This window comes from Bos taurus, chromosome 8 (assembly GCF_002263795.3).
Source record: "Bos taurus isolate L1 Dominette 01449 registration number 42190680 breed Hereford chromosome 8, ARS-UCD2.0, whole genome shotgun sequence".
Classification (NCBI taxonomy): domain Eukaryota; kingdom Metazoa; phylum Chordata; class Mammalia; order Artiodactyla; family Bovidae; genus Bos; species Bos taurus.
Window position 1 is genome coordinate 71029694 of NC_037335.1, and position 17995 is coordinate 71047688.

The window sequence follows — 17995 nt, forward strand, 5'->3', positions numbered from 1 at the left end:
CCTGAGCAAGCTACTTTCCCATTGCATCTTAGTTTCTTCCTCTGTTAAATGAGGGAAATAATATATCTATTTTAAGTTCATTGCAGGCATCAAATAACAAAAGATACCTAGTAATACCTGATACATAGATGATGCTCATTAGACATGAGCTGCTTTTGAATTTGAATCTGAAAGCAAAGTATCTATCTTTCCACATACTTGTAATGCCTTGTCATTGTATGTACTATATTCCTGAGGAAATCACTGGAATAGAAGTCTAAATTTCACAGCAAAGGAAATGATTTGATCAGATTTCATGGCATATAAAAAACAAAAGAAGCAAACAAACAAAGTATATGTAAGCATGCTTCTAACCCTCCCATGACTTCCAGGCTACACTTCTAAATGTAGTCTGTGGAGCCCTTTGAACACTGGATGCCAATGCAAGGCATGAAGGATGTAGAAATGGACCAAGATAGGGGATCTGGGTTCTCGTCCCACCTGCCTGTAACTCCTGGAGGAGGAAATTTCAACCCACTCCAGTATTTTGCGTAGCAAATCCCATAGACAGATGAGCCTGGCGGGCTACAATCCAGGGGGTGGCAAAGAATCAGACACAACTGAGCATGCATGCATGCCTCTAACTAGCCATGTGATCCTACTCAAGACATTTACTCTTCTTAGGACTCAGGGTTTTTTTTTTTTTTTTTTGTCTCATATATGAGAAATACCCATAAAACAAACAGTCAAAAAACAATAGAAACCTCAGCTTGCTTTATAGGGTGGCTAGGTCAAGAAAGATAACCTATAGGAAAGTATTTTGTCTATCATAAAATATGAGAGATTGTTATAGTAATTTTACAGTTTTCCTTTCAGTTCAAAACAAAGTACAACTGTAAGCAACCATTTCTACCAGTGTTGGCTTGACAGCAGCTTCCATGGCTTCTTTTGGGGGGTGCTGCTCTGCAGTAGCTGCATCAGCATCTGGGTTAGGAAGGGCATGGTCCACAACTGTGTCTTGAACTCAGCTGACCTCCAAAGGTCATTTGATTGCTCCTTCTGCCTCTGATAGGACTCAGTGTCCTGTCCCCCTGGACAGGCAGGGGGACAATGCCTGTTGGCCATGGAGTGATCTCTGTCTCTCTTTCTCTCATATCTATCTTTTTTTTTTTTTTTTTTACTGTGGTGGAGCTTTTTGATTCAAATTCCTCATTTTGCTGCAAAAGCTAGATTTATTCATTGTCATAAAATAGGAATATTCCAGAATGGCCACTTGCCATACAAATAAAGACATAGATCTCTCTATTATATGTTTTCAGATCTTTCTATCAATTATTAAAATTTTTTGTTTAATCCATTCATTGCATCCTACGTGGTAGAGTTTACCCTTTATGCCTATCTTTGGGCCCAATCTGGCAGGAGAACTATGGCCTGCATCCAAGGAAGTTTCATTCAACTTGTTCTCAGACAAATAATGGTCTAAATTTGGAACCCCACAAGGTTTCGAGAATGTCTTTCACACTTAGGATGATTATCTGAACTAAGTCCAAACCTTCATGCTTGAAGACTCAGCTATTGTTAATTATAGCTCCTCTTCACTGCTGGTCAGTTACCTGGCTCTTTTCCTTTTGCTTGGGAAATGACCTTGTACCAATTTCCTGGATTGTTTAGAATGAGCTTACATGGCAGACGCTGATGGTTGATGAGTGAACCAAAGAAAGTTGATAGCATTCAGCTTGGCTTCCTCTGGCGCAGGGCCCAAAGCTTTGCATGAACTCAAATGCAATTCACCTGAAGAACAGCTTTCTCTAATAATTGTTTATGGTACAGTCTAAACCACAAAAGCCTTATGAGAACTCTGGGCCAGAAAGTACAGGAATAGGCGTGGCCAAGAGAGCAGTGGGGATGGGGTAGTTGATTATAGGTTACAACCCACCTCCCTCATCATGGATGGAGTTTTCTTCTGGCAGCTTGATTTTATTATCTCTACACTGAATTCTAGTTGGGGACTTGAGAAAGAGCTTTTATTTAATTCTTGGCTTAAAAAAATAATGGCAATATGTTCTTTTAAAAGAAAAAAACAACAGAACAGGTTTTGCAAGGGCAGGATTTTCGGTTCTGAAGTTTCCCACACTATCAGGCCTTGGCAAGAGCAGCCCATGGCTATTTAGGGTGAAAAAGGTAAAAATAATATAGTTGAGTGAAACTTAGAGTTTACATGTCTTTTCAACAATCATTGATTGCATACGTAATCTCTGCTAGGTGATGTGCTAAGCGAGCAAAGACATATAGCAAAGTCCTTCCTTTCAAGCGGCTTACAGCTTAGAAGAGAGAGACCAACCCCCATGTAAACAGATATAATGACCCACTGTTTATGCTACCATCTCTGCAGGGGAGAGGAAGGAGGAGATAACTCTGGTGTGTTGAGGGTAGGACGAAAATATTGTAAGATATTCAAGCTTGAAGGGCCTTACATTTTTATATAGTCTTACATATTGTTGTTGATTTACTTACTCAGTTGTGTCCAACTCTTGGGGCCCCGTGGACTGTAGCCCACCAGGCTCCTCTGTCCATGGGATTTCCCAGGCAAGAATACTGGAGTGGGTTGCCATTTCCTTCCTGACCCAGGGATTGAACCTGTGTCTCCTGCATCTCCTACATTGGAGGTGGATTCTTTACCACTGAGCCACCGGGAAGCCCCTTAATCATACATACTCAATTTAAAGACAAAAGAACTTCATCCCAGATGTGAAGTGACTTACCTGAGGTCCTGCAGCTAGGTGAGCAGTGCAGTGGGTCTGGGATGTTACTCTTTCATTTCTCAAGGCCGTAGTGTTCCTCCCTGCCCCCCTCCCCCAACAGTAACTTGCATCCTCAGGAAGCGACCTAAGCACTCTGATGGGGTGCTGGACTGTGCTTGTGAAGACTCTGCTTCTCCCTTGTTCTGCACGCAGGGCTGTTTTAAGGTCAACCCTGCCTCCAGCCCTTGCTCTCTGTCTTTGGCACTTTCCTTCAGTGATGACTAGTGCTTTGGTGCTCGGAATCTCTCCAGGGATCAGATATTCTCACTTACTCTGCGGTGTTAATGATTTTATTTGGTAATCTCCCTCAGAGGGTAGCATTTTAGGAGGAAGTGTTAGAAAGAGCAGTTAAGACTTAACTTTCAGGCATTTAGCACGGATATATTTGGGGCAAAGGGAGGGGGTGTACCTGTGTCCTCCCAACCGTACTCCACCAAGGACTACTCAGTAGCTATAGTTGTGGGGACAGTGGAATTGCTGGGGGAGACCTCAGCTCTGTGTCAGAACCATTCCTTAACTTCTAGAAGTGCACTGGAAGCCTGCATCATGGTTCACAGCTAAAATTAGGAAGAGGAGCTATTGGTGTTTCATAGGAGAAGAACCAGAGAATTGAAGGTCAAAGTCATAATGCTGATATGGGACGTTCGTGCACATATTGCCTGATCAAGTCATAGCTTCCTTCTTACCAGCCTCTGGCTCAGGGCAGATGCTCACAGGTGCTGTGAGAGGGGTGAGACCTGAGAACCAGAGCTGGAGGCAGAGGCTCTGTGCGACTGTGTATGTTCTTTACCCTCTGGGCTCCTGGTTCTGCCCTATCTTTCTGCCTGAGTTGGTTTCGAGAAGAAATACAAAGTACAACCTCCATTCCCATATTTGACAAACACTTTATGTTGTGGGTCTTCCCCAGTGGCTCAGCGGTAAAGAATCTGCCTGCAATGCAGGAGACAGGGATTCGATCCCTGGGTCGGGAAGATCCCCTGGAATAGGAAATGGCAACCCACTCCAGTATTTTTTGCCTGGGAAATCCCATGGACAGAGGAGCCTGTGGGCTACAGTCCAAAGGGTCACAAAGAGTTGGACATGACTGAAGTGACCTAGCACTTCTTACTATTTTCTTACTTAATTCCTGGTTGCTTTTTTGGCTCTATGTGTAGAATATTGTTCCTGAGAAGGTGTGTGTGTGTGTGTGTGTGTGTGTGTGAATATATCATATAGTATATAATAAAGTTCTGCAGTTTGATCCAGGCACCTAAGTTTGGTATTATTTGAATTATGAAAGCCTGAATCCCAGAGTATTTTAAACATTTTTCAAGTTACTTAAAGTCATAGAATATTTTTGAAAAATTCTAGAACTGTGGGTGAAAATAATATCACTGTGTCTATCTGTCTGTCCATCCATCTTTCTATCTCTCTATATATCCATCTATAGATCTTTCTATCTATATATGTCTATTTATCTATCCATCTAGCTATCTTTTTATCTATTGAATTGTCTAGCTATCATCTATCATCCTTATTAATATATCTATCTATATCTTTTAAAATGTAATATCTGTGTATATTTTTTGGAATGGGTATAACAATTTAATTATTAACAATTAGATTAATAGTTAAATTGTTAATTATTTAATTATAATTATTATGTGTGTGTGTGTGTGTGTGTGCACACTCAGTTGTGTCTGACTCTTTGCTACCCCATAGACTATAGCCTGTCAGGCTCCTCTGTCCATGGAATTTTCCAGACAAGAATACTGGAAGATAAAGGAAATACTGGAGAAGGAAATAGGAGGAAGGAAATATTTCCTTCTGCAGGGATCTTCTGACCCAGGGATTGAACTAGGGTCTCTTGCATCTCCCGCATTGGCAGGCAGATTCTTTACCACTGAGTCACCTGGGGTGCCACTTGCCTCTCTATAATGATGGGCACAGTCATGTCAGAACTGGAGGTAGTATGGAGTTTAATCTTTTTCAAAAGTTAATTGATTAATTTGGTTCATAGGGTCTTATGTGCGGCACGTGGGATCTGTGTTGTGTCATGTGGGATCTTTCCTTGTGGCGCCCAGACTCTCTAGTTGCGGCACATGGGCTCCAGATCCAGCTCAGAATTTGCAGCACATGGGCTGAGTTGCCCTGCGGCATGTGGAATCTTAGTTTCCCAACCAAGGATGGAACCTCTGTGTTCTGCGTTGCATGGTGGATTCTTAACTACTGAATCACCAGGGAAGTTCCCTGGGGTTTAATCATTGTTTCTGATTCAGTTTCTTATTGGGTGATAGCAGTGTTTCCTAACACAGGGCAACTTTGTCCCCCAGGGAATATTTGACAATGTCTGGAGACATTGTTCTTTGTCTCCATTTTGATTAGGGTGAAGGGTGCTGTTAGCAGCTTGTGGCTGGAGATGAGAGATGCTGTTATAGTGTATGCAACAGCCCTCATACAATGAAGGACAGTGGAAAGCATTCTTAACATATAGATGACAAAACTTACACTGTTTGCCTTTTGCCGTGGGCTGACTCTGTTGAGTTTGGAGGTCAACATCTTGCTGCCAAGTACAATATAAACCTAGAAGAGGAAAATACATCCAGTCTCAGAAATAATGGTCCTTGGACACTTACAGAAATATTGGGACACTGATCAAATCATTTTAAAATAATAGGAGATATCTAAGAAAAATATTTCTCAATCCCATTACCTAATTAAATTGTCCCATACATATTTAAAATATTCAGTTATTCAAATTCTAAGCTTACTAATAAATATTTCCTGATTCTAGAAAATGGCTGTATAGCACTAGAGAACTGACAAAACATATTCTAGAACCTTTCTCACAAGTCTGTTATTGAACAGACTATCTGAAACTGAAAAATTGGATCCCTTGGTAACTGGAACGGCTATAATCTGATTTAACGGAAAAGATATAAATGGCAAGAAGAATAAATTGATGAAGGGGATTAATGGTGAAATAAATTCCCAGGGCATTTGCAGGAGTTGCTATTAATTCCCTACCCACTGTAGGTACTGAAACAATCTGGTGTCTGATATAAATGATCCTAGGGCTTGTGATTGCTTCAGTTTTCCTGGACAGAGTTACCCTGACTTTGCCAAGTTACCCTGAGTTTGCCAAGGCAGGAAAGTAGATCCAGAAAAAAATTGCATCAGAACAAAGGAAGGGAGAAGAAATGCTGTAAAAGTGTGTTTGGGGGGATTCCACATTAATTGGCTGGAAAAATCAATACCCCAGTTGCTGTATTAATAGGGTTTTGTTGTGCAGTGCCCTTGTATATGTGAAAGATTGGAGGCTTGACAAGGATGCAATAGGTGTACACTCGAGCACATACATTTTGTAGAGGTTGGAGGTTTCTGCAAGAAGCTCAGGGAATTCATCCTCAGCAGAGCATCATGGGAGATATTAGACTGGGGGATTTGGGGTAATGTGCTCCTCCCCCAGGGCACATTGATATGGTGGCCAAGGAATTCTTCCTTTTGAAGACAAGGTCCATGAAGGTCATGGAAAGCCCCAAGCAGTAACTTGGTTTCTTTTTTATAAAAAATGTAAATTATTGTTTTTCTTAAGAAATAAAAATCCACAGAAAATGAAAAGAAAAACCCTATAACATTTTAAGAACTGTAATGAACACTATGTACTCATTACCTAGATTTTTCAGCTGCTAACCTCTTGCTAGTTCACTTCCATGTTGCTTTCTCTATATAAACACACTGCTTATGTGCCAAACCACTTAAAGGATTCATAGGTAGGCTGCAAACATCATGACACTTCCCTACTCAGTACTTTAGCCTTCATCTTCCAGGAAAAAGAGAATTCTCATACATAGCCACACCATTAACACACCTAAGGAAATTAGCATGAATTTGATAAAATCATCCAACAAACAATCCCTACTCAAATATTCCCAATTGTTCCAACAATGACTTCTCTAATTTTTTGCCATTGCATTGCCTAATACGTCTTTTTGCAATGTCACTTCAGTCATGTCTCTTTGCGACCTCATGGACTGTAGCCTGCTAGGCTCCTCTGTCCATGGGATTCTCGAGGCAAAAATACTGGTGTGGGTTGCCATGCCCTTCTCCATGGGATCTTCCCGACCCAGGGATCGAGCCCACAGCTCCTATGTTTCCTGCATTGGCAGGTGGGTTCTTTACCACTAGAGCCACCTGGGAAGCCCCAGTATCTATTTTTAGTTTCTTCTAATTTAAAAAAAAAATCACCAAATATTTCTCTGTTCTCCATGACACTGAAGTTTTTGAAGGGTCTGAAATTGGTCTGAAAGTTTCCTAGTGATTAGCATTAAGTTGGAGAAGGCAATGGCACCTCACTCCAGTACTCTTGCCTGGAAAATCCCATGGATGGAGGAGCCCGGTAGGCTGCAGTCCATGGGGTCACCAAGAGTTGGACACGACTGAGCAACTTCACTTTCACTTTTCACTTTCATGCATTGGAGAAGGAAATGGCAACCCACTCCAGTGTTCTTGCCTGGAGAATCCCGGGGACGGGGGAGCCTGGTGAGCTGCTGTCTATGGGGTCACACAGAGTCGGACATGACTGAAGCGACTTAGCAGCAGCAGCAGCAGCATCAAGTTGGACAAATAAGGCAAGAGCACTGGAAGCATAGTGTCAGCTGTCCCACTCCTGGGGATGCCAAGCTTGATCATTTGGATTAGGAGGTAACCACCAAATTTCTCCATTGAAAAGAAAATCCCTTTCTCCCCTGGTGAGCCCTATACCAAGGTTACAGGATAAAAATCTCTGGAACTGATCAAGCGCCATACAACTGTTGCCATGAGCCTCTGGCTCTAAACCGGCCAGTTCCCTGACTCCATATTAGGTAAAATACCCTATTATCCATCCTATGGCATCCTAACCAGTCAAGTAATGCCACCATTCCAGTAGAAATTTTCTCTGTCCTGAGGCTATAAAAATTGGCTGCAAGTCTGCGAAAGCTTTCAGCTCTCCTTTGAGCTGGCCCACTGTTCTAACAGCATCTCCCACTCTGATAAACTTTATTCTCCTCTCTCTGCCTCATGTCTGAAAATTCTTTTCTAACCCCACACATGGATTGTGACATCCTCCAAATAATAAGTAATTTGTGGGGTGATACCTTGAAGTTTTGTTTTCAATGTATATGGATGATCTTTCCCTGAATCAATTATTGCATTGGAAGGTTTTCTAATTTTACAGTTACTAGCAGGCATCTTTCTATAGAAAAAGATTTCCCATTTGTTCTTATTTCTCTCTACTCCTTTCTTCTCCTCTTCCCCATCCTATCCCTGCTCACCCTCTCTATTTTGCATGAATCAACTTTACTTTATGAATTTTTTCAATGTTGTAATTTACCACATTTGTTGTTCCACCCCAATCTTGGACAAAGAGAGCCCCTCAAGACAGTGTTCTTTTTGACCTGTATCCATCTGTCTTTGAGTGCTTGCCCCCTTTTCAGCTCAAGATGTATTAGGTTCATCTTGTTCTTTCCTTGTCTAAGCCTGGAGTCAGTGTTTCTCAATGAATTCTGGTTCCTATTAGTGGGGTGTGGCATTTCGGCACACACAAACACTTCATATTTAAACATCTAATTCACATAAAACATCACAGAATTTTCCCTCAGCTTCTCTGATTCCATATTTGTATCTCCCTCCCCTCACACTGAAAACCCTGTCTTCCTACAACATTAATTTATTTACAGACTTACTCTAGGTTACATAGCAAACAAAATAGCTTTAAAATTAATACCGAGCAGGATGTGTGGGACTCCTGGGCACAAAAGCCTTTTTGTGTTCCCCATTTCTTGACTACAGGAAGTAGGCTTCATTCAGCCTCCATGACCTTTCCTGAGTTCCAATGAGCAGGTTAAAACATTTGCTAATTGAAGAAGGGAGGGTATGTGGAGACTTGGGAGGAACAGTCAAAGGAAACAATAATGCAGCCTTGGGGCATGGTCCTGGTTCCCCATCAAGGGATAAACACAGCAATGTCTTTGAATTGTTTTGCAGATACTGAAATCCCCACCTGGTGGGAGAAGTTAACATTTGGTGCCCACAGACCAATATGGGTCTGTGGCCTGGGGGCTTGGGGTCCCTTAGATTCTTGTATAATATGCAAACTGCAAGTTATCTCTCTCCTCTCACTTTCAAGAACTGTTAGAGCTCCTAGTTGGCTTGAAGCGTTGTAAGTGAGCAATAGGCCCTTTAAGTGAGCATCTCTGGGTACCAGTTTGGAAGTCCTGTAGGACCTGATCCTCTGCTGTCCTGTGGCGCTTAGCGTGTTTTCAGAGTGGTCCAAAGTAGTCCCAGGTTCCTTGTGCCTGCAGTAGTGGTTGCTCTTTCAGAAGCCTGCTGGTGCTAAGTCGCTTCAGTCGTGTCCGATTCTGTGCGACCCCATAGACAGCAGCCCACCAGGCTCCCCTGTCCCTGGAATTCTCCAGGCAAGAACACTGGAGTGGGTTGCCATTTCCTTCTCCAATGCATGAAAGCGAAAAGTGAAAGTGAAGTCGCTCAGTCGTGTCCGACTCTTCGCGAGCCCATGGACTGCAGCCTACCAGGCTCCCCCGCCCATGGGATTTTCCAGGCAAGAGTACTGGAGTTCAGAAGCCTAGGTTTGTTATAAGAGGCAGGTAGCCCAATATGAGCAAAGAAAGGAAGGCAAGGAGCAGATGGCTGGAAATCATGTGTCTTATAAACTGTGGGGGTTCCATGTGCAGACAAAGAGCAATAATCTCCAGACAGATAGGAAACCACACCTTTTGGGTGGTAAGTGTCCTGGAGGTAGACAAAGGAAAGTGGGGAAACGTAGGAATCTACTGTGTTCATATGTAACCTGTTGGTCATTTTGCTCTCATTATAATAAAATTTGTTGTTGTTCAGTCACTAAGTCATGTCCAACTCTTTGGGACCCCATGAACTGCAGCAGGCCAGGCTTTCCTGTTCTTCATTATCTCCTGGAGTTTGCTCAAACTCATGTCTATTGTGTCAGAGGATGCCATCTCATCCTCTGCCACCCCCTTCTCCTCTTACCCTCAATCTTTCCCAGCATCAGGGTCTTAGCTTTGTAGATAAGAAGTTCCCATCATGTATCAATGCCATGATGCTGACAAAAGCTAAATAACAATAAAAACTCCTCCTCTGCTTGGGAAGGTGGAGCTGGGTTGAGAATTAGGGAATACAACCTTCCAACACCCTCCTCCCCAATGAAAATTCCAACCCTTCATTGATATGCGCCTCCTAACTGACTTGTGGAAGAAACCCAGGGCAGCAGCTACTCACCCATCCAACTGCTCGCACTCTGAGAGTGCATTTTTACTTAAGTAGATTCTCACTTTCCTTTCTTGACCTCCCTCTCTCATCTCTGAATTCTTTGTGATGAGATAAGAACCTTAAATTCAGCCAGGAACAGGTTGATCCTTAATTTTGACACAGCTTTCCATCACCTTGCGAATCCAGGACTCTCTTCATGGAGACGCTTCATGAGAGAAAGCTTTATTAACATGAACCTCTCAGTTAAGGTATTTTATGTATCATGCTTTGTAGCATAGTGGCTGGGGAGAATAATATGCAGCATATTTCTCTTTGAAGAATGTGTGGCTCCCAACAGGACTTGTGATGGTTCATTTTATGAGTCAACTTAACTGGGCCAAGTGATGCCTGGATTAAATATTATTTTTGGATGTGTGAGCATGTCTTTGGGTGAAACTAGATGCAGCATTTGAATCGGTGAACTCAGTACATGCCCTTCTGGATGTGGGTGGGCCTCATCCAATTCAGTGAGGGCATGAGTAGAACAAAATGGAGAGAGAAGAAGAATTTGCCCTTTTCTGCTTCCTACTCATCTGATTGACCTGAGATTTCAATCTTCTGCTCTTTCCCTGAGATTTACACCATTGGCTCCCTGGTTCTCAAGCCTTCAGACTCTTCAGGCTGGAACTATTAATGCATTAACAGCTTTCCTAGGCCTCCAGCCTTTGGACAGTAGATTATGGGAATCAGTATCCATAATTCAGTTCAGTTCAGTTCAATTCAGCTCAGTCACTCAGTTGTGTCTGACTCTTTGCGACCCCATGAATCATAGCACGCCAGACCTCCTTGTCCATCACCAACTCCCGGAGTTCGCTCAGAATCACATCCATCTAGTTGGTGATGCCATCCAACCATCTCATCCTCTGTCGTCCCCTTCTCCTCCTGCCCCCAATCCCTCCCAGCATCACAGTCTTTTCCAATGAGTCAACTCTTCGCATGAGGTGGCCAAAGTACTGGAGTTTCAGCTTTAACATCATTCCTTCTAAAGAAAACCCAGGGCTGATCTCCTTTAGAATGGACTGGTCGGATCTCCTTGCAGTCCAAGGAGTCTCAAGAGTCTTCTCCAACACCACAGTTCAATAGCATCAATTCTTCGGCGCTCAACTTTCTTCACAGTCCAACTCTCACATCCATACATGACCACTGGAAAAACCATAGCCTTGACTAGATGGACCTTTGTTGGCAAAGTAGTATCTCTGCTTTTCAATATGCTATCTAGGTTGGTCATAACTTTCCTTCCAAGGAGTAAGCATCTTTTAATTTCATGGCTGCAGTCACCATCTGCAGTGATTTTGGAGCCCCAAAAAATAAAGTCTGACACTGTTTCCACTGTTTCCCCATCTATCTGCCATGAAGTGATGGAACCAGATGTCATGATCTTTGTTTTCTGAATGTTGAGCTTTAAGCCAACTTTTTCACTGTCCTCTTTCACTTGCATCAAGAGGCTTTTTAGTTCCTCTTCACTTTCTGCCATAAGGGTGGTGTCATCTGCATATCTGAGGTTATTGATATTTCTTCCGGCAATCTGGATTCCAGCTTGTGCTTCTTACAGCCCAGTGTTTTTCATGATGTACTCTGCATATAAGTTAAATAAGCAGGGTGACAATATACAGCCTTGATGTACTCCTTTTCCTATTTGGAACCAGTCTGTTGTTCCATGTCCAGTTCTAATGGTTGCTTCCTGACCTGCATATAGGTTTCTCAAGAGGCAGGTCAGGTGGTCTGGTATTCCCATCTCTTTCAGATTTTTTCCACAGTTTATTGTGATCCATACAGTCAAAGGCTTTGGCATAGTCAATAAAGCAGAAATAGATGTTTTTCTGGAACTCTCTTGCTTTTTCCATGATGCAGTGGATGTTGGCAATTTGATCTCTGGTTTCTCTGCCTTTTCTAAAACCAGCTTGAATATCTGGAAGTTCACGGTTCACATATTGCTGAATCCTGACTTGGAGAATTTTGAGCATTACTTTACTAGCGTGTGAGATGAGTGCAATTGTATGGTAGTTTGAGCACTCTCTGGCATTGCCTTTCTTTGGGATTGGAATGAAAACTGCCCTTTTCCAGTCCTGTGGCCACTGCTGAGTTTTCCAAATTTGCTGGCATATTGAGGGCAGCACTTTCACAGCATCATCTTTCAGGATTTGAAATAGCTCAACTGGAATTCCATCATGTCCACTAGCTTTGTTCGTAGTGATGCTTTCTAAGGCCCACTTGACTTCACATTCCAGGATGTCTGGCTCTAGGTGAGTGATCATACAATCATGATTATCTTGGTCATGAAGATCTTTTTTGTACAGTTCTTCTGTATATTCTTGCCACCTCTTCTTAATAATTGCATGAGCCAATTCTTCATAATCTATCATCTACCTATCTTATCTATCTACCTATTTACATGTATATTCTTATTGGTTCTGTTTCTTTGGAGGACCCTGACTAATACAGTACTGAAAGTTTATCTTTGGTTATAAATTTAACAATTGGCTGGAGTCACCATAAGGAATGCCTTGAATGGTAGTTCCACTTCTGTCAGGAAGAGGCAGGCTGGGTAGATCCAGTTAATGCTGGAAAATCATTTAGGAATACAGAAAAGCAGATAGACTGAGTATTTCAAATTTATAACCCTATGAAAAAAGAAAGTGTTAGTCACTCAGTTGTGTCTGATTCTTTGTGATCCAATGAACTGTAACCAGCCAGGCTCCCCTGTCCATGGGATTCTCCAGAAAGAATACTAGAGTGGATAGTCATTCCCTTCTCCAGGGGATCTTCCTGACCCAGGGATCAAACCTGTGTTTTCTGCATTGCAGGCAGATTCTTTACCATTTGTGCCACCAGGGAAGCCCTATAACCCTATGTATTGCCTATAAAAGCAGCTTCCCACTAATTCCTCTTTGCCCCAACTGCGTGAGGTATCTCAAGTTTCACTTGTTTTCTCCAAGCATAGAGAAATGATCAATGAGGCAATAAAACAAAAAGATCCTTTCCAGACCCTGAACACCATCACAGAAGAGGTGCCAGAGCCGGGGCAAGAGTGGCCTCCTCAGAGGAGAGTTCACTAATGCCTTGGACAGAAGTCCAGGGTCAGAATGGCCCAGGAAGGGGCTGCTTTGTTAAGTTGGAAAACACTGCTTGAAAGTATGACCCTTTTCCCCGAGGGGTTCTTGGAAAGAAAATCATAAACACAAAGCTTTGGAGCAGACTCCCCTGGAAAACCATTTATTGCTATAGCTTCTTGGGCTTGGAAATCCTGTCTCCAGGACACCCACTAGTTTGAATTCATTCTGGCCCGCCCAAGCAATGGGGTCATGTCCCCATCAGGGTATCAGCCACAGATAACTTTTGGAGGCAAAGACAAGAAGGTATGAGTGCAAATCACTCCTGGCATCCTATGCAGAGAATCCAGATCCTTTTGCAATGCACTGGATGTCTGCCTGAGTTACCATATGCCTGTCTCAAAAATGTCCCATCTTGTTCAACAGGGAGCCAGCTTAACTCTGGATCCCAGGCTAGCTGGGTCCTGCAATAACATTATCGGGATGAAAACCAGAGAGGCTTCTGCCTGTAGCATGAATGTGCAGGCTGAAGATCTTCTAGGGCTTTGCTTTTATCATCTCCTTCTCCTTAAAAAAAAAAAAAAAAGCAGAATTATTTGATTAAGAAGAATAAGACATAGGGAAAAGGTTTATCTTTTCTCAGGCTCCCTTATACAGAGGCTGGAGATGGTGACAAGAATTATTGTCCCATTCTAGACTGGGGTGGATTAGTGTTCTCTAGATCAGTGGACCTCAACCTTTTTGGCATCAAGGATGGATTTCATGGAAGACAATTTTTCCGTGGACTGGGGGGATATGAGTTATGGGGAGCAACTGTAAATATAGATGAAGTTTGCTTGCTCACCTGCTGCTCTCCTCCTGCTTTGTGGCCCTGTTCCTAATAGGCCACTGACCAATATTGATTTCTGGCCTGGGGATTCAGGACCCCTGCTCTAGACCACACTCTGACCTTTTCATAGATTTCTTCGACTTCCTCCATGCCCTGGAAAGTGGGAGTGAAACAGGAGGGAAGGGTGCAGGGCTCACCCCTTGAAAGAATGACACCTCCCCAGGACAGGACATAAACTAATTAGAATCAAATCGGTCCAAGATGGCAGACGAGCTGACTAGATCTTGAGTCTCAGTATATTCCCATTGTAACACATCAGCAAGCTAAATGACACAACCACAGGCACCCTGACAGTTCCAAGGCTGACCATAAAGGTCAAAAATTAGGTGGTGGACAGGTTTCTGGAAATCCTCACCCTTTCCCCACAATAGCTGACATACTCCTTCCACTCATTAGCCTATGAAATTGCACAGCCCATAAAACCTGACAGCCCTGTACCCTGGTGATGCTCTCACCTTCTGAGATGGTCCACAATCTGTGGAGTGTGTTTCTTTCTAAATAAATCCACTTCTTACCTATCACTTTGTCTTTCACTGAATTCTTTTGGAGTCATGAGACTGAGCATCATTAAGCCCTGAGACCAGGTGTGATATCAGTTAAGATAAGAGTTAAGAGACTATGAGTTCAAGTCCCAGTCTGCGTTTTGGCTAGGCTGGAGTCTCAACATGTGGGTTCAAACCCCAATCTCAGTTACATGGTTTCAGGAAGGGGATTCAAGAAAAGAAGAGAGTGGGGAAAATAGGGAAAGGAGCTCAAACATGTTGAGTACCTTCTATGTTCCATTCTATATTTTCTTTGTGAAAACCTAGCAGTAATCCTGCACATTAATTAATTCTTTCTTTGATGGCTCAGCAGTAAGAATCTGCTTGCAATGCAGGAGATGCAGGAGATGTGGGTTTGATCCCTAGGTTGGGAAGATTCCCTGGAGAAGGGCATGGTGGCAACCCACTCAGGTATTCTTGCCAGGAAAATCCCATGGACAGAGGAACCTGGTAGGCTACAGTCCATAGGATTGCAAGAGAGCCAGACACAACTGAAACAGCTGAACATGTGTTCTACAGAAGAGGCAACTGAGTTTCACTCAGACTGAACCGCTTGCCTAGAGTCACATGAATAGTGAGGAGTGGGGCCAAGATTTGAATCTAAGCTCACCAGCCCTTTTCAGTAAATCATGCTGTCTCCCTACAATGGAGTCAACTTAAAGGGTCCTTATAGGAGAAAAAACATTGGGAAGAAATACAACAATGCCAGCTCTGGGAGCTGAAGCAGTAAAAGATACACGTACCCTCTTCTCCATTCACCTTCCCTCATCACAGGATCGGGGGTGGAGAGTGGGTGGCAGAGGATGGTACTTCTTTGGAGGTAAATGAAGGGAAAGCAAATCAAGGACTGGGAAGAAGGACACTCGAGAATCTGGGAAAGAAGGTCAAAAGGCAATTATCTTTTTCTCTGTCTTCTGTTTTCTTTCATTGGTAAGACTTCAGGCCAGGGTGCATTCAGCTGAAAAGACACTATTGACTATTGATAGCCAAGAGTACTGGATTTCAGACTTTCTGTTCTCAGGGTCCTCTTACTTCATAAAAATTATTGAGGAATCATAAGTGGTTTTGTTGATGCAGGTTATATTTACTGACATTTACTGAGGTAGAATTAAAATAGAGAAATTTAAAATATTTATCAGCTGTTCTATAGGAACAATAATATACCTATTATATGTTAACTTAAAAAACACATTTGCATAAAAAGGACTATATTTTCAAAGAATGTAATACATAGAGTGGATTTTTTTCTTCTTTTTGCAAATCTTGATGTGTGGATCAGGCAGTGGCTTTCTCATATCTGTTCTTAGATTTGGTGTGTTGCAATATGCTGTTCTGGAAGTGTATTTGGTAGGAGCTTCATACAGTTATGTTGCTGGAAAAAGGATTATTTTCACAGCTGTTTTGGATAAATGTTAATCTTTGATACTTCAACAAAACTTAGCAAATAGTTTCTTAAAGGTTAGTGCAATGTAGAATGGGAGGCCTTATCAATGCAATGTTCGTGTTTTGTGAAATTGAATTGATAATCTTGCACTTTCAATATATCATTATTCATGCATCATTTTGTAATTTTCTTAGATTGGTTATTTGGAAGATAGGAGTTCACTAGTCAAGCAAATCTTCCAAATGTTGATTGAGTTCATTAAAAAAATCACATTTATTAATCACTAACCTCATCAAAAATTCTCTAAGTACTGGAAAGCTCTCAGACTCTTAACAGCAGATATAAGTTTTCCAATATTCTTATTGTTTCTTGGAAGTTCCAATTTTACCATAGATGACAAATACTAAAAATTATTTCTCTTTATTTTTTTTAGATTTTTAATATGGACCAAAAGGCAGAGGAACCAGAGATCAAATTGCCAACATTCACTGGATCATTGAAAAAGCAAGAGAGTTCCAGAAAAACACCTATTTCTGCTTTATTGACTATACCAAAGCCTTTGACTGTGTGGATCACAATAAACTGTGGAAAATTCTGAAAGAGATGGGCATACCAGACCACCTGACCTGCCTCTTGAGAAACCTGTATGCAGGTCAGGAAGCAACAGTTAGAACTGCACATGGAACAACAGACTGGTTCCAAATAGGAAAAGGAGTACGTCAAGGCTGTATATTGTCACCCTGCTTATTTAACTTATATGCAGAGTACATCATGAGAAACGCTGGGCTGGAAGAAGCACAAGCTGGAATCCAGATTGCCGGAAGAAATATCAAATATTAATAACCTCAGATATGCGATGACATCACCCTTGTGGCAGAAAGTGAAGAGGAACTAAAAAGCCTCTTGATGCAAGTGAAAGTGGAGAGTGAAAAAGTTGGCTTAAAGCTCAACATTCAGAAAACGAAGATCATGGAATTTGGTCCCATCACTTCATGGCAGATAGATGGGAAAACAGTGGAAACAGTGACAGACTTTATTTTTTGGGGCTCCAAAATCACTGCAGATGGTGACTGCAGCCATGAAATTAAAAGATGCTTACTCCTTGGAAGGAAAGTTATGACCAACCTAGATAGCATATTGAAAAGACATTACTTTGCCAACCTAGATAGCATATTGTAAAGACATTACTTTGCCAACAAAGGTCTGTCTAGTCAAGGCTATGCTTTTTCCAGGGGTCATGTATGGATGTGAGAGTTGGACTGTGAAGAAAGCTGAGTGCCAAAGAATTGATACTTTTGAATTGTGGTGTTGGAGAAGACTCTTGAGAATCCCTTGGACTGCAAGGAGATCCAACCAGTCCATTCTAAAGGAGATCAGCCCTGGGGTTTCTTTGGAAGGAATGATGCTAAAGCTGAAACTCCAGTACTTTGGCCACCTCATGCGAAGAGTTGACTCATTGGAAAAGACTGTGATGCTGGGAGGGATTGGGGGCAGGAGGAGAAGGGGACAACAGAGGATAAGATGGCTGGATGGCATCACAAACTAGATGGACGTGATTCTGAGCAAATTCCGGGAGTTGGTGATGGACAGGGAGGCCTGGCGTGCTGTGATTCATGGGGTCGCAAAGAGTCGGACACAACTGAGTGACTGAACTGAACTGAACTGAACAAAATTTGTTACAATATTCCTTCTGTTTTACACTTTGGTTTTCTGGCTATGAAGCATGTGGGCTCTTATCTCCCCAACCAGTGACTGAACCCACACTCACTGTATTAGAAGGTGAAGTCTTAACCACTGGAGTGCCAGGGAAGTCCCTATTTCTCTTCGTGACCCCGTGGACTGTAGCTCGCCAGGCTCCTCAGTCCATGGAATTCTCCAGGCGAGAATCCTGGAGTGCGTTACCATTCCCTTCTCCTGAGGAATCTTTCCGACCCAGGGATTGAACCACAGTCTCCTGCATTGCAGGCAGATTCTTTACCATCTGAACCACCAGGAAGCCCCCATTTTCAAGAAAATATCTGCTAAAGACACAAATCTAAAGAATC

The 17995-nt window shown here is 42.4% G+C and overlaps 1 long non-coding RNA gene across 1 annotated transcript in view; it reads left to right on the forward strand.

Moving 5' to 3' along the window:
• The window catches only part of LOC132345973 (uncharacterized), a 34922-nt gene extending 17285 nt beyond the window's left edge, over nt 1-17637 (forward strand). The window contains exon 2 of the long non-coding RNA XR_009495620.1: nt 16384-17637. This is a non-coding gene — a long non-coding RNA (uncharacterized lncRNA). The remainder of the gene's footprint in view (nt 1-16383) is intronic.
• Nucleotides 17638-17995: the final 358 nt, after the last annotated feature.